This window comes from Ranitomeya variabilis, chromosome 5 (assembly GCF_051348905.1).
Source record: "Ranitomeya variabilis isolate aRanVar5 chromosome 5, aRanVar5.hap1, whole genome shotgun sequence".
Lineage (NCBI taxonomy): Eukaryota > Metazoa > Chordata > Amphibia > Anura > Dendrobatidae > Ranitomeya > Ranitomeya variabilis.
In genome coordinates, this window is record NC_135236.1 from 415,249,580 (window position 1) to 415,274,419 (window position 24,840).

Genomic DNA, 24,840 nt, shown 5'->3' on the forward strand with positions numbered 1-24,840 from the left:
TCCACTAACCACCAAACCGCTTGTGCTGTAGCGATTTCCACTGTCCAACACCACCTTCGGTGTGCAGGAACAGTGGAAGCTATTTTTTTTTTTTTTTCCTCAGCGCTGTAGCTCATTGGGCTGCCCTAGAAGGCTCCGTGATAGCTGTATTGCTGTGTGTACGCCACTGTGGAAACCAACTGCTTTTTTCAAAGCACATATCCTCTTGTTCCTTTCTGCACAGCTATCTTTTTTGTTTGTCCACACTTTTTATTTAATTTGTGCATCAGTCCACTCCTATTGCTGCCTGCCATACCTGGCTTAGATTACTGCAGGGAGATAGTAATTGTAGGACAGTCCCTGTGTTTTTTTTTTTGTTTTTTTTTTTGTGGGAGATTAAGATTGGCATTTCTGCTACAGTGCCATCCCTGTGTGTGCCATCTCTCACTGAGTGGGCCATAGAAAGCCTATTTATTTTTTCCGTGATTTGTGTTCTAAATTCTACCTCAACACAAAAACACTACATCAATCAGTGGTAGAAAAATATTGGCCTCAGTCAGGGCTTGTGTGCCACTGCTGTGTGTGCTATCTCTCATTCAGTGGGCTATAGAAAGCCTATTTATTTATTTATTTATTTTTCTTATTATTTGGTTTCTAAAGTCTCCCTGAAAAAAAAAAAAAAAAAAAAAAACAGTGGGAGAGTAATATTGCCCTTTCAGCTTGTGTGCCAGTCTTGACTCCTGGGTGTGCCACCTCTCTCTCATTCAGTGGGCCATAGAAAGGCTATTTATTTTTTTGGTTTTTTTAATATTATTTGGTTTCTAAAGTCTCCCTGAAAATAAAAGAAAAAAAACTTAAGAAAACAGTGGGAGAGTAATATTGCCCTTTCAGCTTGTGCGCCAGTCTTGACTCCTGGGTGTGCCACCTCTCTCTCTCTAATTGTGGGCCATAGAAAGCCTTTTTTTTTTGTTTTTTTTTAATATTATTTGGTTTCTAAAGTCTCCCTTAAAAAACAAAAAATACATAAAAAAACAGTGGGAGAGTAATATTGCCCTTTCAGCTTGTGTGCCAGTCTTGACTCCTGGGTGTGCCACCTCTCTCTCTCATTCAGTGGGCCATAGAAAGCCTATTTATTTTTTTGGTTTTTTTAATATTATTTGGTTTCTAAAGTCTCCCTGAAAAAAAAAAAAACATAAAAAAACAGTGGGAGAGTAATATTGCCCTTTCAGCTTGTGTGCCAGTCTTGACTCCTGGGTGTGCCACCTCTCTCTCATTCAGTGGGCCATAGAAAGGCTATTTATTTTTTTTGTTTTTTTAATATTATTTGGTTTCTAAAGTCTCCCTGAAAATAAAAGAAAAAAAACTTAAGAAAACAGTGGGAGAGTAATATTGCCCTTTCAGCTTGTGCGCCAGTCTTGACTCCTGGGTGTGCCACCTCTCTCTCTCTCTAATTGTGGGCCATAGAAAGCCTTTTTTTTTTTGTTTTTTTTTAAATATTATTTGGTTTCTAAAGTCTCCCTTAAAAAACAAAAAATACATAAAAAAACAGTGGGAGAGTAATATTGCCCTTTCAGCTTGTGTGCCAGTCTTGACTCCTGGGTGTGCCACCTCTCTCTCTCATTCAGTGGGCCATAGAAAGGCTATTTATTTTTTTGTTTTTTTTAATATTATTTGGTTTCTAAAGTCTCCCTGAAAATAAAAAAAAAAAAACTTAAAAAAACAGTGGGAGAGTAATATTGCCCTTTCAGCTTGTGTGCCAGTCTTGACTCCTGGGTGTGCCACCTCTCTCTCTCATTCAGTGGGCCATAGAAAGCATTTTTTTTTTCCTTGATTTGTGTTCTAAAATCTACCTCAACACAAAAACACTACATCAATCAGTGGGAGAAAAATATTGGCCTCAGTCAGGGCTTGTGTGCCACTGCTGTGTGTGCTATCTCTCATTCAGTGGGCTATAGAAAGCCTATTTATTTATTTATTTTTTTTCTTATTATTTGGTTTCTAAAGTCTCCCTGAAAAAAAAAAAAACATAAAGAAACAGTGGGAGAGTAATATTGCCCTTTCAGGTTGTGTGCCAGTCTTGACTCCTGGGTGTGCCACCTCTCTCTCTCATTCAGTGGGCCATAGAAAGGCTATTTATTTTTTTGGTTTTTTTAATATTATTTGGTTTCTAAAGTCTCCCTTAAAAAACAAAAAATACATAAAAAAACAGTGGGAGAGTAATATTGCCCTTTCAGCTTGTGTGCCAGTCTTGACTCCTGGGTGTGCCACCTCTCTCTCTCATTCAGTGGGCCATAGAAAGCCTATTTATTTTTTTGGTTTTTTTAATATTATTTGGTTTCTAAAGTCTCCCTGAGAAAAAAAATAAATAAATTAGGTGGGAGATTAATATTGACATTAGTGCTTGAGTGACAGTCCTGCGTGTGTGTCATCTCTGTGATTTTGTGCCACAGAAAACAGAGTGTGTAACATTGTGCCTGATTTTCCTTGTGGTCTCACCAACCTGTTAAGGGATATTGAAATCATACTGAAGTTATAGCTCACCGTGTAAGTTGTTTGACAGCAACAAATAAAGTTACTTTGGTTAAGATTTTAAAACAATGAGGAAGTCTGGTGCAAGAGGTCGTCGTGGGCGTTCATTGTCAGCTGGTAATGATGGTAGTGGTAGTGGAGCATCAGGTGGTCGTGGGGATAAAAATATTCCACCTAAGTCTGGAGCTGTGGAGCCAGTTTCGTCGTCAGGCTACACAAGGCCTCGAACGCTCTCTTTTCTGGGAGTAGGAAAACCGCTTTTAAAGGCGGAGCAGCAACAGCAAGTTTTGGCTTACATTGCAGACTCAGCCTCTAGCTCTTTTGCCTCCTCTTCCGAAACTGGTAAATGTAAAAGCAGCGCGTCGCTTGTGGATGTTCACGGTCAGGGACAAGTCGCTTCCTTGTCCTCCTCAGCAAAAACTACAACAAGAGAGAAGGATGCAGCAGGCGACACAACGGGTCACTCCATGGAGCTCTTTACACATACCGTCCCTGGCTTAGAAAGTGAAACATTTAACAGGCCATGCCCATTACAAGTAGATTCTGACATGGAGTGCACTGATGCACAGCCACAGCCAGAGTACTATGCTGCTCCTTTGACTCAGACCACCACATTGCCCTCTCAGGGTACAGATCCACAATCAGACCCTGATGAGACTATGTTGCCCCGCCACGAACGCTATACCACCGACCGACACAGTGACACAGACGAAGTTGCACACGAGCTCGAAGAGGAGGTAATAGATGACCCAGTTATTGACCCCGATTGGCAGCCATTGGGGGAACAGGGTGCAGGCGGCAGTAGTTCAGAAGCGGAGGCGGAGGAGGGGCCGCAGCAGGCATCAACATCGCAACAGGTTCCATCTGCCGGGCCCGTATCTGGCCCAAAACGCGTGTCAAAGCCAAAACCTGTTGGAGGACAGCGTGGCCATCCGGTTAAAGCTCAGTCTGCAATCCCTGAAAAGGGATCCGAGTCTAGGAAGAGTGCAGTCTGGCATTTTTTTAAACAACATCCAACTGATCAGCGCAAAGTCATCTGTCAAAAATGTTCAACTAGCTTAAGCAGAGGTCAGAATCTGAAAAGTCTAAATACTAGTTGCATGCATAGACACTTAACCACCATGCATTTTCAAGCCTGGACTAACTACCAAACGTCCCTTAAGGTTGTAGCACCCTCGGCCAATGAAGCTAGTCAGCAACGCAACATCCCTTCCGTCACTGTAAGGCCACCATTTTCCGCACCACCGGCAGTATCTGTGCAGGTTTCTTTGCCAGCCAAAAGCAGTCAGGGTCAGGGAACCACCAGTTTTGTAGGAGGAAATATTGCATCTAGGGCACCGGCGGAAACAATACCGTCTCCAACCGTCTCTCAGTCTGCCATGTACACCGGCACACCCGAAAGTTCCACGATCTCCAGCTCTCCAGTCCAGCTCACCCTACATGAGACTCTGGTTAGAAAAAGGAAGTACTTATCCTCGCATCCGCGTACACAGGGTTTTAACGCCCACATAGCTAGACTAATCTCGTTAGAGATGATGCCCTACCGGTTAGTTGAAAGCGAAGCTTTCAAAGCCCTGATGGAGTACGCTGAACCACGATACGAGCTACCCAGTCGACACTTTTTTTCCAGAAAAGCCATCCCAGCCCTGCACCAGCATGTTAAACAGCGCATCGTCCATGCACTCAGGCAATCTGTGAGTACAAAGGTGCACCTGACTACAGATGCATGGACCAGTAGGCATGGCCAGGGACGTTATGTGTCCATCACGGCACACTGGGTGAATGTGGTGGATGCAGGGTCCACAGGCGACATCAATTTAGGGACAGTTGTGCCTAGCCCACGGTCTAGGAAACAGTTGGCTGTAGGCGTTCGCACCCCCTCCTCCTCCTCCTCCTCGTCCTCCTGCAGAAGCTACAGCTCTTCCACAGAACGCAGTCTGCCAACCACTCCATCGGCAGATGACACTGTTGCACACCAGTTGTCCCATTATGGGCCAGCTACTGCCAAGCGTCAGCAGGCTGTATTGGCTATGAAGTGTTTGGGCGACAACAGACACACCGCGGAAGTTCTATCCGAGTTCTTGCAACAAGAAACGCAGTCGTGGCTGGGCACAGTAGATCTTGAGGCAGGCAAGGTAGTGAGTGATAACGGAAGGAATTTCATGGCTGCCATCTCCCTTTCCCAACTGAAACACATTCCTTGCCTGGCTCACACCTTAAACCTGGTGGTGCAGTGCTTATTGAAAACTTATCCTGGGTTCTCCGACCTGCTCCTCAAAGTGTGTGCACTTTGCTCACATATCCGACGTTCGCCTGTACACGCCAGCCGTATGCAGACCTATCAGCGGTCTTTGAACCTTCCCCAGCATCGCCTAATCATAGACGTTGCAACAAGGTGGAACTCAACACTGCACATGCTTCAGAGACTGTGCGAACAGAGGCGTGCTGTTATTTATTTGTGGGAGGATACACGGGCAGGCAGTAGGATGGCAGACATGGAGTTGTCAGGTGTGCAGTGGTCTAAGATACAAGACATGTGTCAAGTAGTGTTGAGCATTCCGATGCTGCAAGTATCGGGTATCGGCCGATACTTGCTGTATCGGAATTTCCGATACCGAGATCCGATATTTTTGTGATATCGGATATCGGTATCGAAACAACATTAATGTAAAAATGTGTAAAAGAAAGAATTAAAATAAAAAATATCGCTATACTCACCTGTCCGACGCAGCCTGGACCTCAGCGAAGGAACCGGCAGCGTTGTTTGTTTAAAATTCGCGCTTTTACTTGGTTACGTGAATTCCCGGCTTGTGATTGGTCAGGGCGGCCATGTTGCCGGGACGCGGACCAATCACAGCAAGCCGTGACGAAATTACGTCACGGCTTGCTGTGATTGGTCCGCGTCCCGGCAACATGGCCGCCATTAACCAATCACAAGCCGTGACGTCACGGGAGGCTGGACTTGCGCACTTTTTAAAAAACGCGCGTGTCCAGCCTCCAGTGACGTCCCGGCTTATGATTGGTCACGGCGCCATGTTGCCGGGACGCGGACCAATCACAGTAAGCCGTGACGAAATTACGTCACGGCTTGCTGTGATTGGTCCGCGTCCCGGCAACATGGACGCCATTAACCAATCACAAGCCGTGACGTCACGGGAGGCTGGACACGCGCGTTTTTTAAAAAGTGCGCAAGTCCAGCCTTCCGTGACGTCACGGCTTGTGATTGGTTAATGGCGGCCATGTTGCCGGGACGCGGACCAATCACAGCAAGCCGTGACGTAATTTCGTCACGGCTTGCTGTGATTGGTCCGCGTCCCGGCAACATGGCCGCCCTGACCAATCACAAGCCGGGAATTCACGTAACCAAGTAAAAGCGCGAATTTTAAACAAACAACGCTGCCGGTTCCCTCGCTGAGGTCCCGGCTGCGTCGGACAGGTGAGTATAGCGATATTTTTTATTTTAATTCTTTCTTTTACACATTTATATGGTTCCCAGGGCCTGAAGGAGAGTTTCCTCTCCTTCAGACCCTGGGAACCATCAGGAATACCGTCCGATACTTGAGTCCCATTGACTTGTATTGGTATCGGGTATCGGTATCGGATTGGATCCGATACTTTGCCGGTATCGGCCGATACTTTCCGATACCGATACTTTCAAGTATCGGACGGTATCGCTCAACACTAGTGTCAAGTCCTTCAGTGTTTTGAGGAATGCACACGGCTGGTTAGTGCAGACAACGCCGTAATAAGCATGAGCATCCCCCTAATGCGTCTGCTGATGCAAAGTTTGACGCACATAAAGGAGCAGGCGTCTGCACCAGAGGAAGAGGAAAGCCTTGATGACAGTCAGCCATTGTCTGGTCAGGGCAGTGTACAGGACGAGGTAGCGGGCGAAGAGGAGGTGGAGGACGAGGAGGATGATGGGGATGAGTATATTTTTAATGCCGAACCTTTCCCGGGGGCACAGGAAATTGGTTGCGTGTCACGGCCGGGTTCTGGTTTTTTGAGGGACACAAGTGACGTAGATTTGCCTGCAACTGCCCCTCAACCAATCACAACCGGAGATTTGACAACTGGAACTTTGGCCCACATGGCGGATTATGCCTTACGTATCCTAAAAAGGGACACACGCATTACAAAAATGATGAACGATGACGATTACTGGTTGGCCTGCCTCCTTGATCCACGCTATAAAGGCAAATTGCAAAATATTATGCCACATGAGAACTTGGAACTAATATTAGCAACCAAACAATCAACTCTTGTTGACCGTTTGCTTCAGGCATTCCCAGCACACAGCGCACGTGATCGTTCTCACACGAGCTCCAGGGGGCAGCAGACTAGGAGTGTTAGGGGTGCACACATCAGAAGTGGCGTTGGACAGAGGGGTTTTCTGACCAGGTTGTGGAGTGATTTTGCTATGACCGCAGACAGGACAGGTACTGCTGCATCAATTGAAAGTGACAGGAGACAACATTTGTCCAGTTGGTTACTGGTTACTAACTATTTTTCATCCCTTATCGATGTTCTCCCTCAACCGTCATTCCCATTTGATTACTGGGCCTCCAAATTAGACACCTGGCCAGAATTGGCAGAATATGCATTGCAGGAGCTTGCTTGCCCGGCAGCAAGTGTCCTATCAGAAAGAGTATTCAGTGCTGCAGGTTCAATATTAACCGAAAAAAGGACTCGTCTGGCTACCCAAAATGTTGACGATCTAACATTCATTAAAATGAACCACAACTGGATTTCGAAATCTTTTGCCCCACCTTGCCCGGCCGACACCTAGCTTTCCTATGAAAAGCTCTTGCCTGTGAATTACTTTTCTAATGTCTAATTTGCTGCAGCTGATTGTACAGCATACGACATGTTTACACCTCCCTAAATGGCAAAACTCCCCACACGGGGCCGTGGTATCGCGACTTGGTGCAAGCACCCGTGAGACTGCTGTTTGTCTGAAGAGGTGGGTGTGCTCGCTTTTGGTTGACGGCATTGCTACTGGGTCCCTCATAGTACAATGTAGTGTCTCTGGCGGTGGTGGTGCGCACCCAACGTCAGACACACCGTTGTAACATGAGGGGCCCTGGGGCGGTCCCGCCGGCCTCAAGAGAGTTCCCCCCTACCCCAGCTCAAAATGTGCTCTACCACGTGCAAAATTATGTCGCACAGCTCCACCAATCTTTAGTCTATTCGCTGACATCATTCAATGTCTGGCACTGACAATACAAATTTGTAGACATCTATGATGCAACTTAAAGTAGTCTGTGTCTGTGTCCTATATTGGCACCATTAAATAGTTACTGCCAAATTACTATGTCAGAAACTCAGTAGATGAGCCCACCCCTGTACCTAAGTATGCCACCTTTTTTTTTGTTTTGGTTGTTTTGCGAGACATTAACATCTATTTATATTTTGGGAGTACTGGGACAGACACTCCTTGCACTACTCCTCCACTCACCACCAAGCTGCCTGTGTATCCATGTAACCGCTGTAAAGCTGCCATGAGCCTATTGTTTGTTATTTTAGGCCTTTGATAGCCTGTCTGCGGTCCCTACTTTAAATACTCCTCCACTGACCACCAAGCTGCCTGTGTATCCATGTAACCGATGTAAAACTGCCATGAGCCTATTGTTTGTTATTTTAGGCCTTTGATAGCCTGTCTGCGGTCCCTACTTTAAATACTCCTCCACTCACCACCAAGCTGCCTGTGTATCCATGTAACCGCTGTAAAGCTGCCATGAGCCTATTGTTTGTTATTTTAGGCCTTTGATAGCCTGTCTGCGGTCCCTACTTTAAATACTCCTCCACTGACCACCAAGCTGCCTGTGTATCCATGTAACCGATGTAAAACTGCCATGAGCCTATTGTTTGTTATTTTAGGCCTTTGATAGCCTGTCTGCGGTCCCTACTTTAAATACTCCTCCACTCACCACCAAGCTGCCTGTGTATCCATGTAACCGCTGTAAAGCTGCCATGAGCCTATTGTTTGTTATTTTAGGCCTTTGATAGCCTGTCTGCGGTCCCTACTTTAAATACTCCTCCACTCATCACCAGCTGCCTGCCCGTGTATCCATGTAACCGCTGTAAAACTGCCATGAGCCTATTGTTTGTTATTTTAGGCCTTTGATAGCCTGTCTGCGGTCCCTACTTTAAATACTCCTCCACTCATCACCAGCTGCCTGCCCGTGTATCCATGTAACCGCTGTAAAACTGCCATGAGCCTATTGTTTGTTATTTTAGGCCTTTGATAGCCTGTCTGCGGTCCCTACTTTAAATACTCCTCCACTCATCACCAGCTGCCTGCCCGTGTATCCATGTAACCGCTGTAAAACTGCCATGAGCCTATTGTTTGTTATTTTAGGCCTTTGATAGCCTGTCTGCGGTCCCTACTTTAAATACTCCTCCACTCATCACCAGCTGCCTGCCCGTGTATCCATGTAACCGCTGTAAAACTGCCATGAGCCTATTGTTTGTTATTTTAGGCCTTTGATAGCCTGTCTGCGGTCCCTACTTTAAATACTCCTCCACTCATCACCAGCTGCCTGCCCGTGTATCCATGTAACCGCTGTAAAACTGCCATGAGCCTATTGTTTGTTATTTTAGGCCTTTGATAGCCTGTCTGCGGTCCCTACTTTAAATACTCCTCCACTCACCACCAAGCTGCCTGTGTATCCATGTAACCGCTGTAAAGCTGCCATGAGCCTATTGTTTGTTATTTTAGGCCTTTGATAGCCTGTCTGCGGTCCCTACTTTAAATACTCCTCCACTGACCACCAAGCTGCCTGTGTATCCATGTAACCGATGTAAAACTGCCATGAGCCTATTGTTTGTTATTTTAGGCCTTTGATAGCCTGTCTGCGGTCCCTACTTTAAATACTCCTCCACTCACCACCAAGCTGCCTGTGTATCCATGTAACCGCTGTAAAGCTGCCATGAGCCTATTGTTTGTTATTTTAGGCCTTTGATAGCCTGTCTGCGGTCCCTACTTTAAATACTCCTCCACTCATCACCAGCTGCCTGCCCGTGTATCCATGTAACCGCTGTAAAACTGCCATGAGCCTATTGTTTGTTATTTTAGGCCTTTGATAGCCTGTCTGCGGTCCCTACTTTAAATACTCCTCCACTCATCACCAGCTGCCTGCCCGTGTATCCATGTAACCGCTGTAAAACTGCCATGAGCCTATTGTTTGTTATTTTAGGCCTTTGATAGCCTGTCTGCGGTCCCTACTTTAAATACTCCTCCACTCATCACCAGCTGCCTGCCCGTGTATCCATGTAACCGCTGTAAAACTGCCATGAGCCTATTGTTTGTTATTTTAGGCCTTTGATAGCCTGTCTGCGGTCCCTACTTTAAATACTCCTCCACTCATCACCAGCTGCCTGCCCGTGTATCCATGTAACCGCTGTAAAACTGCCATGAGCCTATTGTTTGTTATTTTAGGCCTTTGATAGCCTGTCTGCGGTCCCTACTTTAAATACTCCTCCACTCATCACCAGCTGCCTGCCCGTGTATCCATGTAACCGCTGTAAAACTGCCATGAGCCTATTGTTTGTTATTTTAGGCCTTTGATAGCCTGTCTGCGGTCCCTACTTTAAATACTCCTCCACTCACCACCAAGCTGCCTGTGTATCCATGTAACCGCTGTAAAGCTGCCATGAGCCTATTGTTTGTTATTTTAGGCCTTTGATAGCCTGTCTGCGGTCCCTACTTTAAATACTCCTCCACTGACCACCAAGCTGCCTGTGTATCCATGTAACCGATGTAAAACTGCAGTATTTTGCTTATAAAAAAGAAAATACTGGAGAGATATCAAATGCAGACATTTTAACATTAAAAACAAAAACACATACAACAAAAAACTGGTACAGTACAAAAATTGGCCACCAGCTACAAAAACTTGCTCCTGCAAGTAGTTAACTGAAAGGTTTTTTTCCATTGAAAACACAGATATGGCATCCACCGAGTGTTGTCCTGTCGCGTCTTCTTTATATTATTGCCAAGAAGCTGCAACTGAATAAAGCTGAGCTTCTACCTTCTGCCTCTTACTAACTGCTGTTTTTTTTAAAAATTGGCTGTTCCGGCCTACTAAAGGTGTCTGTCTGCCCCTGCCTGGTGTTGTCCTCAACTGAATAAAGCTGAGCTTCAACCTTCAGTTCCAAATTACCATTTTTAAAAATGCAATTGGCTGTTCCATGCTACTAAAGGTGAATGTCTGCCCCTGCCTGGTGTTGTCCTCAACTGAATAAATCTGAGCTTCTACCTTATGTTCCAAATTACCATTTTTAAAAATGCAATTGGCTGTTCCGGCCTACTAAAGGTGAATGTCTGCCCCTGCCTGGTGTTGTCCTCAACTGAATAAAGCTGAGCTTCTACCTTCTGTTCCAAATTACCATTTTTAAAAATGCCATTGGCTGTTCCGGCCTACTAAAGGTGTCTGTCTGCCCCTGCCTGGTGTTGTCCTCAACTGAATAAAGCTGAGCTTCTACCTTCTGTTCCAAATTACCATTTTTAAAAATGCAATTGGCTGTTCCGGCCTACTAAAGGTGAATGTCTGCCCCTGCCTGGTGTTGTCCTCAACTGAATAAAGCTGAGCTTCTACCTTCTGTTCCAAATTACCATTTTTAAAAATGCCATTGGCTGTTCCGGCCTACTAAAGGTGTCTGTCTGCCCCTGCCTGGTGTTGTCCTCAACTGAATAAAGCTGAGCTTCAACCTTCAGTTCCAAATTACCATTTTTAAAAATGCAATTGGCTGTTCCAGCCTACTAAAGGTGTCTGTCTGCCCCTGCCTGGTGTTGTCCTCAACTGAATAAAGCTGAGCTTCTACCTTCTGCCTCTTACTAACTGCTGTTTTTTAAAAAAATTGGCTGTTCCGGCCTACTAAAGGTGTCTGTCTGCCCCTGCCTGGTGTTGTCCTCAACTGAATAAAGCTGAGCTTCAACCTTCAGTTCCAAATTACCATTTTTAAAAATGCAATTGGCTGTTCCGGCCTACTAAAGGTGAATGTCTGCCCCTGCCTGGTGTTGTCCTCAACTGAATAAAGCTGAGCTTCTACCTTCTGTTCCAAATTACCATTTTTAAAAATGCAATTGGCTGTTCCGGCCTACTAAAGGTGAATGTCTGCCCCTGCCTGGTGTTGTCCTCAACTGAATAAAGCTGAGCTTCTACCTTCTGTTCCAAATTACCATTTTTAAAAATGCCATTGGCTGTTCCGGCCTACTAAAGGTGTCTGTCTGCCCCTGCCTGGTGTTGTCCTCAACTGAATAAAGCTGAGCTTCTACCTTCTGTTCCAAATTACCATTTTTAAAAATGCAATTGGCTGTTCCGGCCTACTAAAGGTGAATGTCTGCCCCTGCCTGGTGTTGTCCTCAACTGAATAAAGCTGAGCTTCTACCTTCTGTTCCAAATTACCATTTTTAAAAATGCCATTGGCTGTTCCGGCCTACTAAAGGTGTCTGTCTGCCCCTGCCTGGTGTTGTCCTCAACTGAATAAAGCTGAGCTTCAACCTTCAGTTCCAAATTACCATTTTTAAAAATGCAATTGGCTGTTCCGGCCTACTAAAGGTGTCTGTCTGCCCCTGCCTGGTGTTGTCCTCAACTGAATAAAGCTGAGCTTCTACCTTCTGCCTCTTACTAACTGCTGTTTTTTTAAAAAATTGGCTGTTCCGGCCTACTAAAGGTGTCTGTCTGCCCCTGCCTGGTGTTGTCCTCAACTGAACAAAGCTGAGCTTCCACATTCTGGCTTTCGCCCTATACTATCAGATATTAAACTGCATTTGGCCTACTAGTGTGGTTAGGCCCTTGAAACAGTGTCTGCTGCTCTTGGGTTTGCTACTCCACTGAACAAAGCAATGCCGCCTGTTTAGTCCTGTTACCAATTTTGAACTGCATTTAGCCTACTTTATTCTTTGGCCCTATATCTGTTTCCTCCTCATCCTGCCCATTGCCCAGCCACTGCTAGATGAGTCTGCTGGTACATTGACCTAGACCACTACATTCCCCTTATACTCTACACAGCCAGAATCTGACCCTGCTGAAAGTAAGGTTCCCCTTCCCGCATGTTATACCACCTTACACAGGGACAGAGAGGAAGGTGCAGATGAAAGTGCAGGTTCCTTCATCAGGTGGGGGGGCATACTCGTTGGCGACGTCACTGGCACAGGGCCCCTCAGAGTACGCAAAAGTGTCGCTGCTGGTGGGAGGCGCCCCCGCCATGCAAACACACATCGCTGTACTTTGAGGGGCCCTGTGCCAGTGCCAATGCGAACGAGTGGGCCCCCCCTGCTTGCTCAGGATCACAGCACTTGCAACGTTGAAATACTTACCTTTCCCTGCAACACCGCCGTGACGTAGTCCGCATTTCCTGGGCCCACGAAAAACTTGAGCCGGCCCTACTCCCCCCACAACTTTTGCCAAATGACCCCCAATTCCCTATGCCCAACTATTATTATAAAGTTAATTAAGATTGACAAGCTTCAGAAACAAGAATGGATGTTTTTGGCATTAAAATGGGCACTGTAGGTGTTTTCCTGGCCTCCACTCACTGCCGACTATGCTTCCCCATTGACTTGCATTGGGTTTCGTGTTTCGGTCGATCCCCGACTTTTAGCGATAATCGGCCGACTGCACTCGACTCGACTCTGGACAAAATCGGGTTTCACAAAACCCGACTCGATCTTAAAAAAATGAAAGTCGCTCAACTCTACTGGCCACCAAGTCTCTAGTACCAAATATTCCAGGATGACCAGCCAACACAGAAGAATGGACCTCGGAGATGACTCTACTGGTCCAATCATCCGGAACAAACAGTCTTTCTGGTGGACAACGATCCGGTTTATCCACCTGAAACTCCTGCAATGCACGTCGCAAGTCTGGGGATACGGCGGACAATATTACCCCATCCCTAAGGATACCAGTAGGCCCAGAGTCTCCAGGAGAGTCAGGCACAAAACTCCTGGAAAGAGCATCTGCCTTCACATTCTTTGAACCTGGCAGGTATGAAACCACGAAATTGAAACGAGAAAAAAACAACGACCAACGAGCCTGTCTAGGATTCAAACGCCTGGCAGACTCAAGGTAAATGAGATTCTTGTGATCAGTCAAGACCACCACACGATGTTTAGCACCCTCAAGCCAATGACGCCACTCCTCAAATGCCCACTTCATGGCCAAAAGCTCCCGATTACCCACATCATAATTGCGCTCGGCGGGCGAGAATTTTCTAGAGAAGAATGCACATGGCTTCATCACCGAGCCATTAGAACTTCTCTGTGACAAAACCGCCCCCGCTCCAATCTCGGAAGCATCAACCTCAACCTGAAAAGGAAGTGAAACATCTGGTTGACACAACACAGGAGCAGAAGAAAACCGGCGCTTAAGTTCCTGAAAGGCTTCCACGGCCGCAGGAGACCAATCAGCAACATCAGCGCCCTTTTTAGTCAAATCAGTCAAAGGTTTGACAATACTGAAAAAATTAGCAATGAACCGACGATAAAAATTAGCAAACCCCAAGAACTTCTGAAGGCTCTTAACAGATGTAGGTTGTGTCCAGTCACAAATAGCCTGAACCTTGACGGGATCCATCTCAATAGTAGAAGGAGAAAAAATGTACCCCAAAAAAGAAATCTTCTGGACTCCGAAGAGACACTTTGAACCCTTCACAAACAGAGAATTGGCCCGCATAACCTGAAACACCTTCCTGACCTGTAGAACATGAGACTCCCAGTCATCAGAAAACACCAAAATATCATCCAAATACACAATCATAAACTTATCCAGATATTCACGGAAAATATTGTGCATAAAGGACTGAAAGACTGACGGAGCATTGGAGAGTCCAAAAGGCATTACCAAATACTCAAAATGGCCCTCAGGCATATTAAATGCGGTTTTCCACTCATCACTCTGTTTTATCCGCACCAGATTATACGCACCGCAAAGATCTATCTTAGTGAACCACCTAGCCCCCTTAATGCGAGCAAACAAATCAGTTAATAATGGCAATGGATACTGGTATTTGACTGTAATCTTATTCAGAAGGCGATAATCTATACAAGGCCTCAGGGAACCATCTTTTTTTGCCACGAAAAAGAAACCTGCTCCCAGAGGGGACGAAGATGGACGAATATGTCCCTTTTCCAAGGACTCCTTAATATAATTCCGCATAGCAGTATGCTCTGGCAGTGACAGATTAAATAAACGACCCTTAGGGAATTTACTGCCAGGAATCAATTCTATAGCACAGTCACACTCTCTATGAGGAGGGAGCGAATTGAGCTTAGGCTCCTCAAAAACATCCCTATAGTCAGACAAAAACGCAGGGATCTCAGAAGGAGTAGATGAAGCGATTGAAATCGGAGGTGCATCATCATGAACCCCCTGACATCCCCAGCTTAACACAGACATAGTTTTCCAGTCCAGGACAGGATTATGAGTTTGTAACCATGGCAGACCAAGCACTAGTACATCATGTAAATTATACAGTACAAGGAAGCGAATCACCTCCTGATGAACGGGAGTCATGCGCATGGTCACTTGTGTCCAATACTGCGGTTTATTCATAGCCAATGGTGTAGAGTCAATTCCCTTCAGAGGAATAGGAACTTCCAGAGGCTCCAGACTAAAACCGCAGCGTTTAGCAAATGACCAATCCATAAGACTCAGGGCAGCGCCCGAATCCACATAGGCATCGACGGAAATGGAAGACAGTGAAAAAAATCAGAGTCACAGACAAAATGAACTTAGGCTGCAGAGTACCAATGGCAAAAGATTTATCAACCCTTTTTGTGCGTTTAGAGCATGCTGATATAACATGAGCTGAATCACCACAATAAAAACACAATCCATTTTTCCGCCTATAATTTTGCCGTTCACTTCTGGACTGAATTCTATCACATTGCATAGTCTCAGGTGCCTGTTCAGAAGACACCGCCAACTGGTGCACGGGTTTGCGCTCCCGTAAACGCCGATCAATCTGAATGGCCATAGCCATAGACTCATTCAGACCTGTAGGCGTAGGGAACCCCACCATAATATCCTTAATGGCCTCAGAAAGACCATTAATGAAGTTTGCAGCCAGGGCGCACTCATTCCACTGAGTAAGCACCGACCATTTCCGAAATTTTTGACGATATATTTCCGCTTCATCATGCCCCTGAGAGAGGGCTAATAAAGCCTTTTCAGCCTGAATCTCTAGGTTAGGTTCCTCATAGAGCAATCCCAATGCCAGAAAAAACGCATCCACACTGAGCAATGCAGGATCCCCTGGTGCCAATGCAAATGCCCAATTCTGAGGGTCGCCCCACAGGAAAGATATTACAATCTTGACCTGTTGAGCAGGGTCTCCAGAGGAGCGAGATTTTAAAGAAAGAAACAATTTACAATTGTTCCTGAAATTCAGGAAGGTAGATCTATCTCCCGAAAAGAACTCTGGAATAGGAATTCTAGGCTCAGACATGGGAGTGTGAACAACAAAATCCTGTATGTTTTGAACTTTTGCCGCGAGATTACTCAGGCTGGAAGCCAAACTCTGGACATCCATGTTAAACAGCTAAGATCAGAGCCATTCAAGGGTTAAGAGGAGGTAAGAAGCAGCTAGACAGCAATTAAGGGCTAGGCAGCAAAACTCTGAAGGGAAAAAAAAAAAAAAAAAATTTCCCTTAAACACTTCTTTTTCTCCTGCTTCAGCCCAAACAATTAACACTTTGTAGGCCGGCTATACTGTCATGAATCCCCAATGGCTAGGGATAGCACAGGACAAGCAAAGTACAAATAGATAACGGACGAGCTCTAGGGTGATGGAACCTGGGCTGACCGCTGCCCTACGCCTGACAAACGCAACTAGAGATAGCCAGGGAGCGTGCCTACGTTGGTTCTAGACGCCACGCACCAGCCTAAGAGCTAACTAGTACTGCAGAGAAAATAAAGACCTCACTTGCCTCCAGAGGAATGAACCCCAAAAGATATAGTTGCCCCCTCACATGTATTGACGGTGAAATGAGAGGAAGGCACACACATAGAGATGATATATATAGTTTTAGCAAATTGAGGCCCGCTGTAAACTAGAAAGCAGAACGATACAAAAGGGGACTGAGCGGTCAGCAAAAAACCCTAATCAAAAAAACCATCCTGAGATTACAAGAACCCATGTGCCAACTCATGGCACATGGGGAGAACCTCAGTCCACTAGAGCTACCAGCTAGCATAGAGACATAATAAGCAAGCTGGAAAAAAAAAACCAAACAACTGAAAATCAGCACTTAGCTTATCCTGAAAGATCTGGGAGCAGGTAGGCAGGAACCAAACAGAGCACATCTGAATACATTGATAGCCGGCAAGGGAATGACAGAAAGGCCAGGTAAAATAGGAAACACCCAGCCTCTGATGGACAAGTGGAAACCAAAGGCCGCAACCCACCAAAGTCACCCAGTACCAGCAGTAACCACCAGAGGGAGCCCACAAACAGAATCCACAACAGTTATCCCTTGGCCTTGCGCTGTTAGCGCTGCCCATCTTCTGACATCATTTAATGTTGGCCGGTGCGGTTCGCGATGACCATGAATCCCAGCCCCGCAATGTCTTTACATTGTTAAAACACTGCGGGGCTGGGATTCATGGCCTGGCGCAGTACATATGTTCGCCTCTCACACTCGGGTCCTTACACCTGCTTCAGACTGTGTGGCGTCAGCTGATCCCTTGTCGCATGCCACGGCCATGAAGCCGCACAGTCTGAAGAAGGCTGAAGGAGATGAGGGACAGGCGATCATATGCACTGCTCATGCCCATCAATCACACCCTCGCAGTCAAAATAAATAAGACACCGAGGGGCGTTGTGTGGGCCAGGGCGGCCGCAGAGGTGCAGCCAGCCAAACAATGATGCCAGAAGACGGGCAGCGCTACCAAGGGGGTTGCAGCGTGTCATTACAAAGGAAAGTCACACCTCAGGGACGGTTTAATGGTCACAGAGGACACATTTTAGACGTGTTCAGTTCCACGTGTGCAAGGGGAATAAGTTTCTGAGCCACCTTGCGTTTCTGAGCCACCTTGCACACATGCAGCATTACTGCTGTACAAGGTGGCTGTGAAACATACAAACGCCTGGGGGAGGGGGGACAGGTTCCCTTCAATTTCAGTTCTTGTGTCTGCGTGGCTGTTGCAGGACACGATGCCGGCTACACAGCAGGGGAACAGCTGGCGGTGCTGAACCCCACTGACACATTGGCGAGGTGTTTGGCTCTGTGCAGCCAGCACTTCTGGGCCCCAACTGGCGTTGTTAGAGCCCAGGGTCAGCAGGAGGAGGAGAGGGAGCGGAGTGTAGGCTGAAGCCTGCACTGGTGGCAGCTTTGTGTCTGCGTGGCTGTTGCAGGACACGTTGCCGGCTACACAGCAGGGGAACAGCTGGCGGTTCTGAACCCCACTGACAGAGTGACGTGTGTTTTGCTCTGTGCAGCCAGCACTTCCGGACAGCAACTAGCGGTGTTGGAGCTCGGGCTCTGCAGGTGGAGCAGAGTGTAGGCCGAAGCCTAATTGAACCGATTTTAAAGGTAACCTTTAACCCCCCCTCAGGGGTTACAAACTACAAGAGCCACAGCTTGGGCAGCAGTAATGCTGCACAAGTCAAAGGTTGCTCTTTTAATTTTGCTCCTTGCACACGCAGAAAGAAACACGTATAACATTTAGGCCCTTAAGCAGTCAAACTGTTTTGGAGGCGTGAGTTCCCTTTGTAATGAGACGCAGCACAGCTGTCAAAAATCCCACCTTGGTGCTGGGCGCGGCCTCCTGAGCGTCGTTATTTGCTGCACAGGAGTCTGCGCTGTCGTGTTATCCCTTGGCCTTGCGCTGTTAGCGCTGCCCATCTTCTGACATCATTTAATGTTGGCCGGTGCGGTTCGCGATGACCATGAATCCCAGCCCCGCAGTGTCTTTACATTGTTAAAACACTGCGGGGCTGGGATATATGGCCTGGCGCAGTACATATGTTCGCCTCTCACACTCGGGTCCTTACACCTGCTTCAGACTGTGTGGCGTCAGCTGATCCCTTGTCGCATGCCACGGCCATGAAGCCGCACAGTCTGAAGAAGGCTGAAGGAGATGAGGGACAGGCGAACATATGCACTGCTCATGCCCATCAATCACACCCTCGCAGTCAAAATAAATAAGACACCGACGGGCGTTGTGTGGGCCAGGGCGGCCGCAGAGGCGCAGCCAGCCAAACAATGATGCCAGAAGACGGGCAGCGCTACCAAGGGGGTTGCAGCGTGTCATTACAAAGGAAAGTCACACCTCAGGGACGGTTTAATGGTCACAGAGGACACATTTTAGACGTGTTCAGTTCCACGTGTGCAAGGGGAATAAGTTTCTGAGCCAACTTGCACACATGCAGCATTACTGCTGTACAAGGTGGCTGTGAAACATACAAACGCCTGGGGGAGGGGGGACATGTTCCCTTCAATTTCAGTTCTTGTGTCTGCGTGGCTGTTGCAGGACACGATGCCGGCTACACAGCAGGGGAACAGCTGGCGGTGCTGAACCCCACTGACACATTGGCGAGGTGTTTGGCTCTGTGCAGCCAGCACTTCTGGGCCCCAACTGGCGTTGGTAGAGCCCAGGGTCAGCAGGAGGAGGAGAGGGAGCGGAGTGTAGGCCGAAGCCTGCACTGGTGGCAGCTTTGTGTCTGCGTGGCTGTTGCAGGACACGTTGCCGGCTACACAGCAGGGGAACAGCTGGCGGTGCTGAACCCCACTGACAGAGTGGCGTGTGTTTTGCTCTGTGCAGCCAGCACTTCCGGACAGCAACTAGCGGTGTTGGAGCCCGGGCTCTGCAGGTGGAGCAGAGTGTAGGCCGAAGCCTAATTGAACCGATTTTAAAGGTAACCTTTAACCCCCCCTCAGGGGTTACAAACTACAAGAGCCACAGCTTGGGCAGCAGTAATGCTGCACAAGTCAAAGGTTGCTCTTTTAATTTTGCTCCTTGCACACGCAGAAAGAAACACGTATAACATTTAGGCTCTTAAGCAGTCAAACTGTTTTGGAGGCGTGAGTTCCCTTTGTAATGAGACGCAGCACAGCTGTCAAAAATCCCACCTTGGTGCTGGGCGCGGCCTCCTGAGCGTCGTTATTTGCTGCACAGGAGTCTGCGCTGTCATGTTATCCCTTGGCCTTGCGCTGTTAGCGCTGCCCATCTTCTGACATCATTTAATGTTGGCCGGTGCGGTTCGCGATGACCATGAATCCTAGCCCCGCAGTGTCTTTACATTGTTAAAACACTGCGGGGCTGGGATTCATGGCCTGGCGCAGTACATATGTTCGCCTCTCACACTCGGGTCCTTACACCTGCTTCAGACTGTGTGGCGTCAGCTGATCCCTTGTCGCATGCCACGGCCATGAAGCCGCACAGTCTGAAGAAGGCTGAAGGAGATGAGGGACAGGCGAACATATGCACTGCTCATGCCCATCAATCACACCCTCGCAGTCAAAATAAATAAGACACCGAGGGGCGTTGTGTGGGCCAGGGCGGCCGCAGAGGCGCAGCCAGCCAAACAATGATGCCAGAAGATGGGCAGCGCTACCAAGGGGGTTGCAGCGTGTCATTACAAAGGAAAGTCACACCTCAGGGACGGTTTAATGGTCACAGAGGACACATTGTAGACGTGTTCTGTTCCACGTGTGCAAGGAGAATAAGTTTCTGAGCCACCTTGCACACATGCAGCATTACTGCTGTACAAGGTGGCTGTAAAACATACAAACACCTGGGGGAGGGGGGACAGGTTCCCTTCAATTTCAGTTCTTGTGTCTGCGTGGCTGTTGCAGGACACGTTGCCGGCTACACAGCAGGGGAACAGCTGACGTTACTGAACCCCAATAAAAGAGGAGCAACTGTGGACTGTGCGTACAGCACTACCAGGCAACAACTAGCGGTGTTGGAGCCCAGGGACAGAAGGAGGAGGAGGAGGTGGAGGAGAGAGGAGGGATTGCCACACACACACAGCTGGGGAACAGCTGACGTTACTGAACCCCAATAACAGAGGAGCGACTGTTGACTGTGTGTACAGCACTACCAGGCAACAACTAGCGGTGTTGGAGCCCAGGGACAGAAGGAGGAGGAGGAGGTGGAGGAGAGAGGAGGGATTGCCACACACACAGCTGGGGAACAGCTGACGTTACTGAACCCCAATAACAGAGGCGCGACTGTGGACTGTGTGGACAGCACTACCAGGCAACAACTAGCGGTGTTGGAGCCCAGGGACAGAAGGAGGAGGAGGAGGTGGAGGAGAGAGGAGGGATTGCCACACACACAGCTGGGGAACAGCTGACGTTACTGAACCCCAATAACAGAGGAGCGACTGTGGACTGTGCGTACAGCACTACCAGGCAACAACTAGCGGTGTTGGAGCCCAGGGACAGAAGGAGGAGGAGGAGGTGGAGGAGAGAGGAGGGATTGCCACACACACAGCTGGGGAACAGCTGACGTTACTGAACCCCAATAACAGAGGAGCGACTGTTGACTGTGCGTACAGCACTACCAGGCAACAACTAGCGGTGTTGGAGCCCAGGGACAGAAGGAGGAGGAGGTGGAGGAGAGAGGAGGGATTGCCACACACACAGCTGGGGAACAGCTGACGTTACTGAACCCCAATAACAGAGGAGCGACTGTGGACTGTGCGTACAGCACTACCAGGCAACAACTAGCGGTGTTGGAGCCCAGGGACAGAAGGAGGAGGAGGAGGTGGAGGAGAGAGGAGGGATTGCCACACACACAGCTGGGGAACAGCTGACGTTACTGAACCCCAATAACAGAGGAGCGACTGTTGACTGTGCGTACAGCACTACCAGGCAACAACTAGCGGTGTTGGAGCCCAGGGACAGAAGGAGGAGGAGGAGGTGGAGGAGAGAGGAGGGATTGCCACACACACAGCTGGGGAACAGCTGACGTTACTGAACCCCAATAACAGAGGAGCGACTGTGGACTGTGCGTACAGCACTACCAGGCAACAACTAGCGGTGTTGGAGCCCAAGGACAGAAGGAGGAGGAGGAGGTGGAGGAGAGAGGATTGATTGCCACACACAACTGGGGAACAGCTGACGTTACTGAACCCCAATAACAGAGGAGCGACTGTTGACTGTGCGTACAGCACTACCAGGCAACAACTAGCGGTGTTGGAGCCCAGGGACAGCAGGAGGAGCAGAGGAACACAGTGTAGGCCGAAGCCTGATTGGAGAAAGTCGAAAGGGAACCTTTAACCCCCCCCCCCAGGCGTTTGTAGCTGAAAGAGCCAGCTTGTGCAGCACAAAGGATGCAAAAGGAAAAGGTGGCTCTTTTCATTATGCTCCTTGCAAACACAGAACTAAACACTTATAAAATGTGTCCCCTGATACCGGGAGACCGTCCCGGAGGTGGGACTTTCCTTCGTAATATGACGCAGCACAGCTGTCGTTCCTACCCCCTTGGCGCCGTGCCCCGGCTCCTCAGCGTTGTTTGATTCTGTCCTGGAGCCTGCGCTGTTATGTTATCCCTTGGCCAGGCACACTTAGCGCTGCCCATCTTCTGACATCATTTGGTGTCAGGCTGGCTGCGCCTGTGCGGCCGCGCTGGCCGAGAGCCCCCCTCGCAGTGTCGTCTAATGTAATCCCACCGCGGGCCTGGGATCCGTGGCCATGCGCAGTGCATATCCTCGCCTCTCACTCCCCTCCCTACGGCTTCTTCAGACTGTGCGGCGTCACGGCCGTGGCATGCTATTAGGGATCAGGTGACGGCGCACAGTCTGAAGAAGGCGTAGGGAGATGAGTGTGAGGCGGAGGTTCAGATATGCACTGCGCATGTCCATGGATCTCAGGCCCCCAGTGGGATTAAATCAGAAGACACTGCGAGGCGGGCTCTCGGCCAGCGCGGCCGCACAGGCGCAGTCAGCCTGACACCAAATGATGTCAGAAGAGGGGCAGCGCTAAGTGTGCCTGGCCAAGGGATAACATAACAGCGCAGGCTCCGGGACGGAATCAAACAACGCTGAGGAGCCGGGGCACGGCGCCAAGGGGGTAGGAATGACAGCTGTGCTGCGTCATATTACTTAGGAAAGTCCCACCTCCGGGACGGTTTTACGGTATCAGTGGACACATTTTATAAGTGTTAAGTTCTGCGTGTGCAAGGAGCTAAACAAAAATAGCTACCTTTTCCTTGTGCAGCATTACTGCTGCACAAGATGGCTCTTTCAGTAACAAACGCCTTGGGGGGGGGACAGGTTCCCTTACATTTCAGTTGTTGTATCAGCGTGGCGGTCGCAGGACACATTGCCGGCTACACAGCTGGGGATCAGCTGACGTTACTGAAACCCAAGAACACTGGGTCGTATGTTTTGACTGTGCAGACAGCACTTCTGAGCCTCAACTGGCGGTGTTGGAGCCCAGGAATTAAAGTTCAGGTGGTAGAAAGATGAACACAACAGGAGACCTGGATACTGTAGACAGTCACCTAATTATTTAATCAGGAAGAGGAGTGGCAAATTCCTGCGAGATCCAGGCCTTGTTCATTTTCAGGAAAGTAAGCCGGTCAACGTTATCGGAGGATAGTCGCATGCGACGGTCAGTTAGTACACCACCTGCAGCACTAAAGACGCGTTCCGATAATACACTAGCCGCAGGGCAAGCCAGCACCTCCAATGCATACTGGCTTAGCTCTGGCCATGTATCCAGCTTTGAGACCCAAAACTTGAAAGGGGAAGAGCCGTCTGGGAGTACAGCAAGAGGGCAAGACATGTAGTCTGTCACCATCTGACGGAACCGTTGCCTCCTGCTGACTGGAGCCGTCTGTGATGGTGTAGACTTTTGTGGCGGGCACACAAAACTGTGCCACAGTTAGGCCATACTGGTCTTGCCTTGGGCAGAGGCACTGCTTCTGCTCCCTCTTTGTGCAGAGCCTCCTCCACTGCCTGGACGCACTGAGCTGCTTTGTAATGCACTAGCAGCACTTCTCTCAGTTGGAATGGAGAAGATGATGGAATTCACCAGTCTGTCTTCGTACTCCCGCATTTTTCGCTCCCGGTTCAACGGTGTGATGAGGCTTTCTACGTTGTCCCGGTAGCGAGGATCGAGGAGGGTGAACACCCAATAATCAGACATGTTGAGAATGTGGGCGATGCGGCGGTCGTTTCTCAGGCACTGCAGCATGTAATCCACCATGTGCTGCAGACTGCCAACTGGCCAAGAAACGCTGTCCCCTGCTGGAGGCGTGATCTCTGCCCGCTCGTCATCACCCCACCCTCGCTGTACACACTGAGTACTGGACAATTGTGTAACTCCCTCCTCTGGACGGATGTCTTCCTCCTCCATTGACTCCTCCTCATCCTCCTCACAAACTGTCCCCTGCCTACGCGTTTGTGAGGAACCACGTGGCGCTGACTGTCCAGAAGATGATGGAAATGGTGAATCCTCATCCTCCACCTCTTCCACAACATCATCCCTTAGCGCTTGCAGTGATTTTTCAAGCAGGCAGATAAGGGGGACAGTCATGCTGACTAGTGCATCATCTGCACTCGCCATCCGCGTGGAATAATCGAAGGGACGCAAAACGTGGCAGACGTCCTTCATAGTGGCCCACTCTGTGGTTGTGAAGTCTGAACGGCGCGGAGTGCGACTTCTTTGCGCCTGATGCAGCTGGTACTTCATTACAGCTTGCTGCTGGTCACACAACCGCTCCAACATATGTAACGTGGAATTCCACCTGGTAGGTAGGTCACATATGATGCGATGTTCCGGCAGGTGGTGTCGGCGCTGCAGAGCCGCAATGCGCGATTTTGCCGTGCTGGAACGCCGCAAGTGAGCACACTCTAGGCGGACCTTGTGCAGCAGTGCATCAAGATCCGGATAGTCCCTCAAAAAACTCTGCACAACCAAATTGAGCACATGTGCCAGACATGGGATGTGAGTGAGGTTGCCGAGGCCCAGAGCTGCCACCAGATTTCGACCATTATCACACACTACCATGTCTGGCTGGAGATTCGCTGCCACAAACCACACATCGCTCTCCTGCTTGATGGCATTCCAGAGCTCCTGCGCTGTGTGGCTTTGATTCCCCAAAGAAATTAATTTCAAGATGGCCTGTTGACGTTTGGCCACGGCTGTGCTCATGTCGGTCGTAACAGGTAAACGTTCATCACGGGTCCATGTGGAGGTGGACTGTGACGGCTCCTGCAGCGATGATTCTAAGGAACTGGTGTAAGAGGAGGAGTCAATGCATACAGAATGGATTCCTGCAATCCTTGGAGTGGGCAGGACACGTCCTGCGCCACTCGCACGATCTGTACCCGGCTCAACGACATTAACCCAATGGGCAGTGAGGGAAA